Here is a 15005-nt window from a genome sequence, read left to right as displayed (position 1 = left end):
ACAGAGAATGAAATGTGTAGCATCCTGCTTAGTTATCAGTTGCAACACTGCTTAAACCGGTACCAAAAGGTGATAATGAGGCCTGCATGGGGCAAAATAAAAAATCAATAATGAGGCCTGCATGGGGCAAGATAACAAATCGAAGAAAATAAGACAAGATAACGGTTCAAAGAAGAGTTACTTGTAGTAAGAGGAGGCCCTAAGATATAAACCTTGGTATCAGAGGCCTGGTATGAGGCCTGAGGCCTAAACTAAAGTAATGGTCAAGACTTTGCTAACATAAAGCAAAGTGAAGCTGTGAGCCAGAGGCAGGCCCTGCTCACAGAAGCTGGCAAGGAAAGGGCTGATGCTGCAAGAAGATCAGTACCTTTTAGGTACGTAACATTCACATACTTGCACATTCCACACAGATAACAAGGAACAGGCTGGCCCATCCCAATGACAGGGGCAAAAGGGTAAAATGATGGATAGAGTTGTGTCATAGGTCTCACCCCCACTTGGAGCTGTTGGGTTCCAATGTGGGGACCTGCCTGGTTTCCCTCTAAACTAAAATCCTAGTTTAGATCTAGTAAAAGCTGCCACCACTCAATCAGGAAATGTGGATTGAGACACAGTCCTTCCCCAAAATCCTAGGGGATTCCAAGAGCCGCAAATCCATGGAGTTCTTACACCCAGGAGAAATAAACCATTCCCCCCTGCTTCCTCCCCCCTCCCTTTTCCTAGGAGAGACACCGGGATTTAACTATAGAGGGAATCCTCCCCCTCCCCTTTCCCTGAGAATCCACCCAAGGAAAGACCAACCAAGTCCTTAATAGAAAAGAATTTATTAAAGAATAAAAAAGAAAAGTCACTGTCTTTGTAACCAAATTGGAACAATACAGGGTCTAAACTTATCAATCTCTGGAGAGAATTCCCCCTCCTTTCTTTCTCAGTAAAAGCAATACAGTACAGACTTAAAGAAATTCTATAGCAAAACACAGAATTGCAAACACAGAAATAAAAGTATAAGAATACTAGTTCCTGGCTAATACTCACTAGCTTGAATAGAAGAATTTGTTGCAGAAACCTGGGAGGACTTGATTAAGATGTCTGGACTCTCTTAATACCCAAGAGAGACTCTCTAAGAAAACAAAGAACAGGAAAAAAAAACCTCCACAGGGATTTGAAAATATTTGGTCCCTGATTGGTCCTCTGGTCAGGTGTCCACAGGTACTGCTTGTTAACCCTTTACAGGTAGACAAAAACCTTAACCCTTAACTAACTGTTTATGACAAGTTGTTTTGATCGAACCAACATGTACAAGGTAAAAGGCGGCACCTAAATACGTAGAAAGGTTGAATCTTGCTGCGTAGAGGGGTGGCCCCTCAATACGTCAGGAGTGATGTGTAACTTGTTTGTATCTGTGTATAAGATGCATCCCTGGGGCGGTGTCTTTGTCCAGCCGAGGGGGCAGTGGAACGTCCCGCCACTGAGCTGGGTCCATTGCCAAGAGGCACTTTCTCGTAGTATGCCCTGAGTTAGGCTAAGAAACCTACAGGGAACTGCCATTGTGTCCGAGTTCACAATAAACCTAGTCGACGTGACTTTGCATCTTACTGGACTCTGTGGTTATTGGGGGTTCTCGTCGGGTCTGCTGGGTCAGCTCTCTGCAGAGCTGGGGCAGCACACAGAGGGAACTCACACACGCAGCCGAGTGATATCAACAAGGAGAAAGCAGAGCACCACACCGGTACCGCTCTGACAACACTGGTGACCCCGACCGCTGATCTGGTGAGTAAGCAAACCTGCCGTGGTAAGAATCGCAATCCAACATGGCAGCAAACCTCGAGCTAGGGAACCCCCTGACCCCCTCCCTTTTGAGCCCCACGGAGTTTGATAACTCCTGGACCCGCTGGATTGCCAGTAAGGGGGGTCCTTATGAATTTAAAAAAGAGAGTGGGGAAACATGGACTGGCATATGTAGAGTGACGGTACAGACCGAGGCTCTGAGAAATAGTAATAAAAGTAAAAAAGCAAGAATTTTGCAACTCCTGTCTATGGCAGTGAAATGGCTTAAACAGCATGCTGGCATGCTGGCCAAGCAAGTAACAGTAACAAAGAAAGAGTTAAAAGAATCCAAAGAAGCTACACAGCCCTGGAATGCTCCCACCCCCCTTGCAGGGTGGCAAGCAGCCCAGAGACAACCAGTACAGGAACAGAGTGAAACACTGGAAACAGCTGTAAGGAACCTACAAAAAATACATGTGCCGTCCCCTGTTATAAATATTGGTGGTAAACAGCAGGCTTCAGGTAGCTACTCTCTGCCTGAAGAATGGGGACAGAAATGGAAAAAGGTGGCCCTAGTAAAATTAAAACATGAAACAGGGTCCACTGCATTGCAACCATCACCTTATGATAAAAGCCAGGTTCCAGTTAAACTTAAACCGGAACCTAGACTGGTGCCTGTCAGAACGGGACAAGTAAGTGTACGGAAGGAAAGAGTAGCAAACAATACTCTCATTGAATTGGTAAATCAAATGAAGGAAAAAATGGAACAGTTCACAGAGCACATTAGAAGACAGGAGCTGCGACTCGATTGCAGGGGAGTGAATAAAAAAGAATTTCAAAGTAAAAAACTGAAATTAAGTGGGTTAACACCTAAAATTGATGCATTAACACATGGAGCTGCCCAGAAACATTTAATTGCAGCAAAAAAGGGCACTCTTACTATCCATTTGGCATGCACACAAAAGCAACAGACACTGTGGGAACAAATTCAGGTTTTACAAGAGCAGGTAACTACCCCCAATCTCCTCTCACAGCCAGGATAAAAACGAGTGGCGGAATTCCCAACTGTGCAGGTTCCCAATTGCTTTAACCCATGGAACCACACTCTGCGCTCATATCTGAAAATATAACCTTCTTTTTCATATATTTTTACATATCCAGGGGCGGCTCTACAAATTTGGCCGCCCCAAGCAGTCATGCCCGGGAGGCGCCCCGGAGCCGCGGGAGCAGCGGACCTCCCGTTGGCTTGACTGGTGAGGGTCCGCTGGTCGCGTGGCTCGGCTGGACCTCCCGCAGCTGCGGGCGGTTCGCTGGTCCGGCGGCTCCGCTGGAGCTGCCGCAGTCATGCCTGCGGGAGGTCCAGCCGAGCCGCGGGACGAGCGTCCGCAGTCATGCCTGCGGCAGGTCCACTGCTCCCGGGGCTCCGGTGGACCTCCTGCAGGCATGACTGCGGCAAGTCCGCTGGCCCAGCCTGCCGCCCCCCCTGGGAAAGGGCCGCCCCAGGCGGGTGCTTGCCCCGCTGGGCTCTGGAGCCGGCCCTGTACATACCAGTTAAGTTTTGTCCTTTATATGTTTGCTCAGTTTGCTAAATTTGCTGCTGCTGCTTGTACTTTCAAATACCTTGATATAGTTAATCTCTCTTGGCTCAGGTCTCGCTACCTTCCTAGGTTGCTCTTCACAAACCCCCTTCCCCCCCCCCCCGCCTCGCTTCACTTCGGCTCTCTCTTTTTGTTTTAAAAAGTGAAGAGTTATAGTTTTTACAGAAACCTCCAAAATATAAAGCAATTGAAAACAGAACAAAACAAGAAACAAAAAGAAAACAAGGTAAAAAATTTTACTTTAAACAAATCCAGTAAATTAATTATTTTAACCCTTCAGGAATGCAACAGCTGGAATTATTCCTAACTTTCTTGAAGATATGGTTGCCAAGCAACAGAAATGCACTCTCTGCTAACCACTAACCACTAACTAATATTTAAAACATGGGCTTTTCTTATTTCCATATAGCAGAGTTTTAAAATAATGTTAAATATAAAGTAATGCAAATTTCCTTGTTACCAAATTAATATAATACATTTGGCAAATATTAATTTTTTTTATCAAATTTATGCTACAAGTTTTAAATAAGGTAATAACTTGTTTATTCAACTGTTTAACCCTTTTTATATTTTATTTTTGGTTGTGTTATTTTGTATAGTTATGAATAGAATTTTGGGCGCCATTTGTTTTTAATTGTACGTTTGTCCTGTATGTCATGTGTGTGTCTTATGTCTATGTTGTGTGTGTCACATGACTATTTTTTTTTATTAAATTATTTTTATTTTGTTGCAACAAAAGTCAATTTTATACCCTTTTAAAAATATATATGAGATGTGGTACCACACTATTTTAAAATCATGGTTGGGGTGTAATCATAGTATTATTAGCACCAATTTTTTGTGCAAAGTTCAAAAAGGTTTCAGTTACAAATATATGTACATATATTTTTGCCTCAACAAATAATGCAATTGCAAACAAAAACAATTCTCTTTTATCAATCACAGTTTTGTTTTTTAAGTTTTTTTTATTGTTATTCAAAGAAAAAATGTAAGGGGAAACCTCAACATTAAGGTAAAGATAATATTAACAAATGTTAATTTCTTGTTTGGGCTTTTTATAAACTTGTTTGCTCTTTTAAATATAGTTATAAGAATGTCATAACCAACATGTTTTAAAATAACAATTTATTCATAAAGCTAATCAAACAATTTCAACAGGTTTCCACATTTTCAACAGGTTTCCACCTTTGGCTCCCAAACATAACAGAGCATCATGAAAGTATACCCTCAAATACTCTCAAAGTATTTGCATGTATCTGTATTTAAAATTTGTTTTGGTTTAATTTTATAGTTGGTTTAGTTTTATATACTTTTCTTTTGTTATGTTATGTTAATGGGAACAATGGTTGATAAGGTTTGTGCTTCTAAACAGTTAACAAGAGTGAAGTTGGTATCACAAGCAAATTAACTCTAGAAAGCTTGTTAAAATTATGTTACTAACTCTTTTGCTGAAACAAAGTGTTCAGCAAGGGAAAGCAATATACCTTCTTATGGAAGACTGTAAGCATTTGTTTTAGCTGTTAAGCATTATATTTACTATGAAATATTAGTAATGCACCCCAAATAAAAAAGAATGTCTATACAACAATTGTAAAAGTATAGCTTGTGTTATAAAAGACTCGGTCCCTATTACATTGTTCTTATTACATTGTAAACAAAGTAAGTTAAAACTGTATATTAAGTTTGGGTTATTGAAAACAAAAAACAACAACAACAACAACAAAACTTTATTGTTAACTAACAAAAGTTGTTTAAGTTGCATCCCACAGACCAAAGACACCAGAAAATATCACACCCTGAAGATGCCAGTTCATATCTGTATACAGTGAAGAAACCCCCAAGCATCAAGAAAAGAAAAATGAAGTGTTTTATAAATAAGAGACTGGTTAATTACACCTCTATCTACAATATATGGACAATTAATTTAACAATCAGCTAAAAACCACTAGCTGGACCAGAAAAACTGTCATTTAATTTCAACTTGGTTACTGTGTAAAAACAACTGTATTATTATTATTATTGCTGTACTACTGCATTGTACTGGGGGCTGTACAGGGGATGGGCCCCCGCGCTGGGCTCTGAGCTCAGCAGCGCTGGACCCCGGGGGAGCCGCACACGGGCGTGGGGGGCCTTTAAATTGTGCCCCCCCCCACTATCAGCCGGCGGCTCTACAAAGGCTCCCGCGCCCCCGCCAGCTGCAGCCGCCCGCAGGCCGGGGAGGCCGGGCCCAGCCCCGGGACCTGGCGGGGGCTCGCGGCGCGGACCAGCTGGGGCCGGCCAGGGCAGGGGCGGGGCCGCGTGAGCACGTATGCAGATCTGCCCGCGAGCGGAGCATTGTGGGAACGGGAGCAGGCTGCCGAGCAGGGCCCCACTTGACCGTGCGGGGCTCGGCGGCGAGAAGGGTCCGAGCCCCGGGGCCTGTCGGGGCAGCTGGCGGCGGCGGGGCCGGTGTGGGCGGGGCCGGCGGTCGGTCCGGTCGGGCCCCACCGTGTGTTGAGAGTGTGGGGCGAGCGAGGGCGGGCGGCGGGCGGGCGGCAGGAACTCATACTTACCTGGCAGGGGAGATACCATGATCACGAAGGTGGTTTTCCCAGGGTGAGGCTCATCCATTGCACTGCGGGTGTGCTGACCCCTGCGATTTCCCCAAATGCGGGAAACTCGACTGCATAATTTGTGGTAGTGGGGGACTGCGTTCGCGCTCTCCCCTGGCGCGGCTGGTGCAAAGGCAGAACGAGGGTTTTCTCTGTGTGAGCTTCGCTGAGAGCGCGATGGCAGGAGCACGTCGCTGCTTCTCCTTAGAGCTTCCGCTCTCGGCGCTTTTCTCTCTGTTTCTGCTTACGCGACGTAGCATTACGGTGAGTGGCAGGATTTTTGAGGCGAGGGGGCCGCTTCTTCCACGGCACTAGCCGGGACAGGCGCTGCTCTACGGTGCCTGGCTCTGGCTTCTGGGCTCCAGCTTGGCCACGCTGTGGGGCGTGGGGGGCCTGAGGCACTTTCTAGAGGAGGAGGAGAGGGCAGGGCCACGCAGAGCGGCGGCCTTATGGTGGGGGCAGCACCCCCCAATTGTCCGGCCCAGGGTGAGCGCCGGGCGCACGGGCAGGCTCGTGGGCAGAGGCAGCAGGAGGGGGAACTCGGGGTGGGCGCGCCAGGGGCGGAGGAGCAGCAGGAGAGGGGAAGCGGGGCGCTCCAGGACGGGGGCTCAGGGAAGCTCAGGAAGTGAGAGCCGGGCCCCGCAGGGGCACCCTATGGAGGGCAGATTTCTGGTGGGGGGGGCGGGGGTGAGGGAAGGTCCCTTATAGAGGTGGGGGCCACCAGCGCCCGCCCCCGCCCTCCCTGTCCGCTCCCGGGCTCTGCGCCTTTGGCCATGGAACAGCGCCACCTCGTGGCTATTTGGGGGCGGGCGCAAGGCCGGGAGGAAGCCCGAGGGCGCTGCCGGGGCGCCCCCGCCAAGGGCCGAAGGGAGGCGCTGCGGGAGGGGGAAGGAGCCTGGGGGTGAACCTGGCGGGTTGGTGGGGGTGGGTGGGAGAAGAACCCAACAGTTTCTTGGGGCGGGGGGGGGGATTGTTAGGGAGTTGAGGGGCCTCCCCTGTCCCCACTGTGATTAATTTCAGCAGGGGTGTTGTTAAGCGTAAGATGAACAACAGTCTTGCCGGTGTTGGGCCTAATCAAATGAGCTTCGCAAAATCATCTTTAAACCCTTTGCAAAATTAAGCTGCAACTTGTGGTCAAAAGATGCCTACAACCCGCCAACATTTTCTGTGGACTCGTATATGGTCTAGCAGGCCATGCCCCCGGGGACGGCTTATTGAAACCACCTTTGGAACTTGTGGTTCAAAAACACTGCACCAAAAATCTGATTCCTATGTGGGTTTGATGGGCGAGGCCCCATCGAGATCACCTCACCCACAATCAAGCCACTAACCCAGCGGAGACGGTGGGCTATCGAAGGGAGCTCTCTCCTTGAGCATCGTTTATAAACTAAAACAATAATTGGCTACAAACAAAGGAAACTGAAATTATACAGCCGTTACGCTGGGATTTCCTACCGTTAGTGTTTGACTTTGCAACCTTTTAACCTGATTTTGGTTGCCCTGCTTCAAAGCGCGGCGGGCAGATGAGATTCAATGTGTAGAACCTCGCAGGGGGGGGGGGGGTGTCTTGGTCTAAGAAGTTATTCTCTTTGATCGGTCTGACCCGCACCCCCTGAACCGAGGAAACCTGAGCTGCACCGACTATCTGCACCTGGCCAATGCAAAGAGCGGTCGGCTAAAGGGTAACGTATTCTCGGCCGGGTAAGGTTTTAAAGTCGAGTAGTCTGGCTGCATGGAGTATAAGGTAATGGAGAAGTCTGGGTTGCTCAAGCTTTTTTGATCTCAAGTTGTACTGATACTATAGTATTAAAAAATGGAGTGTCGGGATAATTTGATCTCGGATTATATTAATGCTGCAGTATTAAACATAGTAATAAAAGTTTACTTGTACTTGTGCTTGTCTTCTGTGTTGCATTTCTAGCTGTAAGTCATTCAAAGCCTTTCTTGAGGAATAATCAGTAGTTTTCATTTCTTTATACGGACACCACTGAGCCTCATTACATCTGTGTTGGGTGGTGGGAAGCAGCGATCACCCAGAGCCCCATTTGGGCCTTGACGTGTGTCCCCTTCTTCCCATATCTCTGTACCCATGTGGCCCAAAGTCCGTCCCCATCCCACCCCATCAGCCTCTGGCTCTAGGCATCTGACTCAAACCTTCCCCCGATCCTATAAACGATCCCTAGTCTCTGGGAGAAACAGGCACAGAGCCTGCTCCCTACGCTATAAAACAGTGGTAATTTTCTCAAGGGGGGAGGAATGGAAATGTTTTTCCTGAGGGGGACACTGATGAGAGAGCGACTGACCCCAAACCCTCTTAGGGGCAGGGCCCGATTCCGGGGAATCGGGGGAGTCGACTGAAGCCGGCCCTGAGTGCTGAGAGAATGTGGAATTGGTCAATGCTACTCCTGTCTGATGCGACAACGCACGGGGTCAGATGCCATCTGGTGGTTGAGGGACATCTACACAGAACACATCACTGGGCATTGGCAATACCGGGGGGGGGGGGCGTGATCTGGAATGCTGATGAGAAGCACGGCAAGGAAAGGTTTCAGTGTGGTAGCTGTGTTAGTCTGTATCACCAAAAAAACCCGAGGCGTCCTTGTGGCACCTTAGAGACTAACACATTCATTTAGGGATAAGCTTTCATGGGCTAAAACCCACTTCATCCAATGCATGGAGTGAAAATACAGTAGGACGTGTGAGAGACCCAGGCCAGTTGGGTACAGCAGAATAGCAGAAGGCAGATACACTGGCCACTGGATTAACAGTTTTCTGTTCCCTGACTGACCAGAGCAGGGACTGCTCCAGGCTAACGAGAACACCTGACTCTAATTAACCTGCAAATAGTCAGGTGAGGCCATTCAGTTAATGTGACCACCTGACTCTAATTAAGGCCCTGCTGATACTATAAAAAGGGCTCACTCCAGTCAGACAGGGGAGCCAGAGGAGAGGAAGTGCGGCTGAAGGGCCGGTTACTGAAGACACCCTCAAACCATCGTTAAGGGAGCCCTAAGGTGAGGGTGAAGAAGGGAGAAGCAGGAGAGCTGTGGGGAAGTGGCCCAGGGAAATGTAGCAACTCTGGCAGTGAAAGGTTGGCTGCCAACAACTGCTGCCATTAGGGTCCCTGGGCTGGAACCTGGAGTAGAGGGTGGGCCCGGGTTCCCCCCAACCCACCACTACAGGAACAGGTCCCGGGAGGGGAAGTCAGGTCCCTGTCAGGACAGGAGGCTGAACAGAGACTGTGGGAGTTTTCTCACCAACCTCCTTGCAGCCTATGATGAAAAGGGCTCAGTAGACTGTAACCCTGGCCCCAGAGAGAGAAGGGCTACGGGGAGGGTCACAGTGAGCCACTGAGGCAGCGTAAACCGCCTAGAAGCGCAGGTCCCACGGGAGCAAGGTCCGAGCTCTGCCACACAGGATATATATAAATACACAGAACATGAAAAGATGGGGGTTGCCTTGCCAACACTTAACGAGACAAACCAATTCAAGTGGGCTATTAGCAGCAGGAGGGACGATCACTTTTGTAGTGGTAATTGGGATGGCCCATTCCAAAAAAATTGGTAAGGCAACCCCCATCTTTTAATGTTCTCTGTATATATATGTACCTTCCTACTGTATTTTCCACTGCAGGCATCCGATGAAATGGGTTTTAGCCCACGAAAGTTTATACCAGGGGTCGGCACCTTTCAGAAGTGGTGTGGTGAGTCTTCATTTATTCACTCTAATTTAAGGTCTTGCCAGTAATACATTTTAACCTTTTTAGAAGGTCTCTTTTTATAAGTCTATAATATATAACTAAGCTATTGTTGTATGTAAAGTAAGGTTTCAAAATGTTTAAGAAGCTTCATTTAAAATTAAATTAAAATGCAGAGCCCCCTCCCGGAGAGGTGGCCAAGATCCGGGCAGTGTGAGTGCCACTGAAAATCAGCTCATGTGCCACCTTTGGCACGTGTGCCATAGATTGCCAGCCCCTGGAAGCCTTATGCCCAAATCAATTTGTTAGTCTCTAAGGTGCCACAAGTTCTCCTGGTCTTTTTACAGTAAGGAAAGTAACTAAAATACTTCCCTGATAAACTGTATTTTCTAAGTGGACACGTGACCCTAATTCTCAGTTACTGAGGGACACGCTCCACTCATTGATATATTTTGCTCTCTGTAGAACTCTTCATGAGCGATGTACCGGAGTATTCGCATTCTAAACTGGACTGTTCAATTTATTCACCCAAATGTGGGTTATTGCTGATTATGTTCTGTGTGTATCATGTGAGTTCTTAAAACAAACTTTGTATTGTGGATGATCTAATCCGACGTACGGCTACGCTGTTCTCAGCCTATGTATTACATCATTATTTTAACATTAGCTTTAATAATGTTTTACAATCTGTCTGGTAAGTTTAATATCTGATAGGTTCTCTAGCTGAGAGCTTTATATTAAACGGATTTTTTTAAACAGGGAGACAGAATAGGAGCTTGTTCCATCCACTCCGCGCAGCAGCCTGGGTTAAAAAGAAGAGGAAAAAGGGTTGTCACTGTTAGTTTTTAACATGACTCTGCGTTACTCTGCGTTGTTCTCCTAATGTGTTTTTCAGTGTATGGGGGCTGCTTCCCCCTACTACTTTATGGCTGTTAGAAGGTCACTTCAGTGGCTGGTTATTCGTTTCAAGCAGGTGCCCACCCCGCTCTCATCAGGGCACCTCCAGACGTGTGTGGTTTGGGGTCAGTCGCTCTCTCATCAGTGTCCCCTCAGGACAAACATTTCCATCCCTCCCCTTGAGAGAATTGCCACAGGTTCAGCGTAGGGAGCAGGCTCTGTACCTGTTTTCCCAGAGACTAGGGACCGTGTATAGGATCAGGCGGAAGGTTTGAGTCAGATGCCTAGAGCCAGAGGCTGATGGGGGGGGGGGGCTTCGGGCCACACCGGGACCGGGGAGGACCCCCCGCCAGGGCTGCCGGGGAGGGGCAAGTGGGGCGATTTGCCCCTGGCCCCACAAGGCCCCCCCCTGAGAATACAATGTTCTATAGTATTGCAATTTTTTTTATGGAAGGGGCCCCCCAAATTGCTTTGCCCCAGGCCCCCTGAATCCTCTGGGTGCCCCCCCCCAAGAAACTGTTCGGTTCTTCTCCCACCCACACCCACCAGCCCGCCAGGCTTCACCCCCAGGCCCCTTCCCCCTCCCGCAGTGCCTCCCTTCGCCCCTCGGCTGGGGCGCCCCGGCAGCGCCGCCTAGAGTCAGCGAGGCCCTCGGGCTCCCTCCCGGCCTAGCGCCCGCCCCCAAACCGCCACGAGGTGGCGCTGTTCCATGGACAAAGGCGCAGAGCCCGGGAGAGGACAGGGAGGGCGGGGTGGGGGCGGGCGCTGGTGGCCCCACCTCCTTTAGGGACCTTCCGTCACCCCAGCCCCCACCCCGCCACCAGAAACCTGCCCTCCATGGGGTGCCCCTGCAGGGCCCTGCTCCCAATTCCTGAGCTTCCCTGAGCCCCGTCCCTGGAGCGCCCCGCATCCCCTCCTGCTGCTCCTCCGCCTCTGGAGCGCCCCCACATCCCCTTCCTGCTGCTCCCTCCGCCCCTGGAGCGCCCCCATTCCCTACCCTCCTGCTGCTCCCTCTGCCCACGAGCCTGCCCGTGGGCCCGGCGCTCACCCTGGGCCGGACAATGGGGGGGGGGGTAACTGCCGCCCCCCCCCCCGCGCCATGAGGCCGCCGTTCTCTGTGCCGGCCCTGCACCGCGGCGCAGTTGCAGACCCGCAGCCAGGCACCGGGTGCAGCGGCTGCTCTGGCTGGTGCCGTGGCGGGAGCGGGCCCCCCCGCCACTGGCCGCTGGCCGCCAGCACATCGGGAGGGAGACGAAGAAAAGCGAGGAGGGAAAATATTTCAGGAGAAAAGAGCGACGTGCCCGCGGGTCTGTAACTAGGAGACAAGCGCGAGCGCGTAACGCTGCGAATCTCCTGATTGTGTCTTTGCACCGGCTGAGCCAGAGGGGAGACCCCGCCCTCGGGCCGCCGTTCTGCGCGCAGACCCTGCCCCCGCACCCCGCCCAAGCTGGAGACCTGAAGGCAGAGCCAGGCAGCCTGGGGCAGCGGCTGTTCCGGCGCTTGTCGTGGGGTGGAGGCCCCCTCCCTTTAATAACCCCCCGTCCCCTGCCACTAGTTACCAGCCATAAAGCTAAACCGTAAAAAGAGAAAACCGCGCACGGCAAAAGTCCCAGGGAAAATGAGCGACGCGCACCCTGATACCGCACCGGGGAGAACCCTCGTTCTGCCTTTGCACCAGCCGCGCCAGGGGAGAGCGCGAACGCAGTCCCCCACTACCACAAATTATGCAGTCGAGTTTCCCGCATTTGGGGAAATCGCAGGGGTCAGCACACCCGCAGTGCAATGGATGAGCCTCACCCTGGGAAAACCACCTTCGTGATCATGGTATCTCCCCTGCCAGGTAAGTATGAGTTCCTGCCGCCCGCCCGCCGCCCGCCCTCGCTCGCCCCACACTCTCAACACACGGTGGGGCCCGACTCGGACCGACCGCCGGACCCGCCCACACCGGCCCCGTCGCCGCCAGCTGCCCCGACAGGCCCCGGGCTCGGACCCTTCTCGCCGCCGAGCCCCGCACGGTCAATTGGAGCCCTGCTCGGCAGCCTGCTCCCGTTCCCACAATGCTCCGCTCGCGGGCAGATCTGCATACGTGCTCACGCGGCCCCGCCCCTGCCCTGGCCGGCCCCAGCTGTTCCGCGCCGCGAGCCCCCGCCAGGTCCCGGGGCTGGGCCCGGCCTCCCCGGCCTGCGGGCGGCTGCAGCTGGCGGGGGCGCGGGAGCCTTTGTAGAGCCGCCGGCTGATAGTGGGGGGGGGCACAATTTAAAGGCCCCCCCACGCTCATGTGCGGCTCCCCCGGGGTCCAGCGCTGCTGAGCTCAGAGCCCAGCGCGGGGCAGTTCCCTGTACAGCGCCCTGCACACGCCCGGGTGTGACACATACACCCACCCCCGGCAGGGTCTGTAGGGCCCTGTGCCCAGCGTGGGGGGGGGTGTGTGTCTGTGTGTGTCTCTCTGTGTGTGTCTGTATGGTTAGTACACATAAAGATCCCCATCTCCTGGCACAGAAGGGGTGTGTGTGTGTGTGTGTGTGTCCCATCTCCTGGCACTGAAGGCTCCAAGAGCACTTGCTGGATGCTGCCTGCCAGAAGCTGGGCCTGGCCGACCGGGTCCGGGTCCCTGGATAATCGCCCTGATCTGTTCATTCCCTGCGAGGTGCCTGGCACCGGCACTGTCGGCAGACAGGACACGGGGCTAGCGGGACCCTTGGTCGGACCCAGTGTGGCCATTCCTAGGATTGTTGGTATTTGTCTACCCCGGATAGAACTGTTGTGATCCACCCCACGCAGCGTGGGGCACTGCCCCCCCTCCGCCCCAGTGCTGGCTGGTACCGGTACCTGGGCTTGGAACAGACGAGATTTTTTCTCGGTAAATGTCAGTAAAGGTTGATTCTGCCCCCCACCCCCACCCCCGGTGCTGGGATGCTGCAGGGTTTGCTCCTCGGAGCCGGACACAGGCTGGGAGCTGTGAACTGGCTGCACTGGGGGGAGACGGGAAATAGCTGAGGAGCGTCGGACGGGTTTGTCCTGCGTGTCAGACGCGCCCCGGGAGGGAGAGGGCTGCCCCCGATTGCTGAGGGCCTGAGCTGTGAAGGGAAGGGGTGGGGCAGCCCCCAGGCTGGGCCTGGAGCCAGGCCAGGCCCCATGGCTGAGGGCTGAGGGGGAAGAGCAGCCCCCCTGCCCACCCCACAGCTCCTGGGTGGGGAGAGCAGGCACTGAACCGGACCCCACCCCAGCACCCCTCCACCCAGCAGGGGCATCTCCAGGGGCTTCACAGCCTTTCTCTGGAGAAGAGGGGTGCAATGGGGCTCCCATGGGGCAGAGGCTCCCTGTGGCCGGGGCTGTGACCCGGCTGGGATCCCTGGTGGTTTTCTGCTCCGGGCGCCTCCTCGGCTCCATGAGCTCACAGGCCCCGAAGGTGTCGCTCCACGGCTGAGTTACTGACGCCTCCCCCAGGCCTTCCCGGCTCAGCACCCCCCCCCACCGCGCTGGCTCGGGGGTCTCCTGCTCGGCACACGCCCAGGGCTGCCCAGCTGCCCACAACCCAGCGGGGTCCTGCCCAGCCTCTGTGCCCCCGGCCCCTGCACCCCGCCCAGGGACCCCAGCACCCACCCACCAGCTGCTCCAGCACCCACCCAGCCACCCTTGGCACCTCTTCAGCTCCCTTCCCAGCCCTCCAGAGAGCTGGGGGCTCGGGGTGAGTGGGGGCCAGGGGGGTTCTGGGGGATTGTGGTGATGGGGGAACAGGCAGACGGGTGCCCTGTCCCTGCTCACGGCTTGGCAGGCCAGTGGGGGACACGGAGACGGTGGCTGGGACGTGTCTACACGCCCCTGGCTGTGCCTAGTGTAGACGCTGCCTGCGGGGAGGGAAGGGGTGTTTCAGTCAATGGCAGAGCAAGGGCTCTTGGGGTGCCCACGGGGGTGGGGTGAGTGATTCTTCCCCCCACCCCAAACACCAGCTCCCTCTCCTGGCCCCCTGCAATGCAGGGCCCACAGCCCCCCATGCCAGCCCTGTCTGTCTCTCCCCTGGGGGGCAGGAGGGGGTGGGGCCGGGCTCTGGGACACCCCCTCCTGAGCCAGGGGCGGGGGCGATGGGGAGACCCGTGCGCCGTCTCCGCCTGCCCCGCATCCCCAGCCCTGCCCCGAGCGCACTAGCAGGGGCCGCAGCCCCGGGTGTTCGATCCGGTGTAAACGGGCCCTGTCTGTGCCGCTCCCCTCCCGACAGCGGGGGCGGGTCCATGGGCTCTCCCGCCCCCGGGGTTGGGCTTCCTGGGTCAGCGCCGCTGCTGCGTCCGCGCCCCGCCCCGCTGCTGCTCCCGCCTCGGGCGGGGGGAGCCCGGGGGCCGCGCTGGGCTGGAGCCGCCCCTGGGCCGGGCAGCGCCGAGCTCCGCCGGGGAGGGCTGCTGCGCCGGGCCGGCAGGTGCGGGAGGGGCCGGGCCGGGCGGGGGCGCTGCGGGACCACGG

The 15005-nt window shown here is 53.6% G+C and overlaps 2 non-coding genes across 2 annotated transcripts; one reads left to right on the top strand and one right to left on the bottom strand.

Moving 5' to 3' along the window:
• Nucleotides 1–5909: 5909 nt before the first annotated feature.
• On the top strand, nt 5910–6073 carry LOC120394851. Its single transcript, XR_005592416.1, has one exon. It is a non-coding gene; the product is annotated as a U1 spliceosomal RNA (small nuclear RNA).
• A 6161-nt stretch (nt 6074–12234) lies between these two features.
• On the bottom strand, nt 12235–12398 carry LOC120394850. The gene has a single exon (XR_005592415.1). It is a non-coding gene; the product is annotated as a U1 spliceosomal RNA (small nuclear RNA).
• Between the last annotated feature and the right edge of the window lie 2607 nt (nt 12399–15005).

This window comes from Mauremys reevesii, unplaced genomic scaffold (genome assembly GCF_016161935.1).
Source record: "Mauremys reevesii isolate NIE-2019 unplaced genomic scaffold, ASM1616193v1 Contig8, whole genome shotgun sequence".
Taxonomy (NCBI): domain Eukaryota; kingdom Metazoa; phylum Chordata; order Testudines; family Geoemydidae; genus Mauremys; species Mauremys reevesii.
The sequence above is the reverse complement of the archived record's forward strand: the minus strand, read 5'-3'. Positions and strand labels throughout refer to the sequence as shown.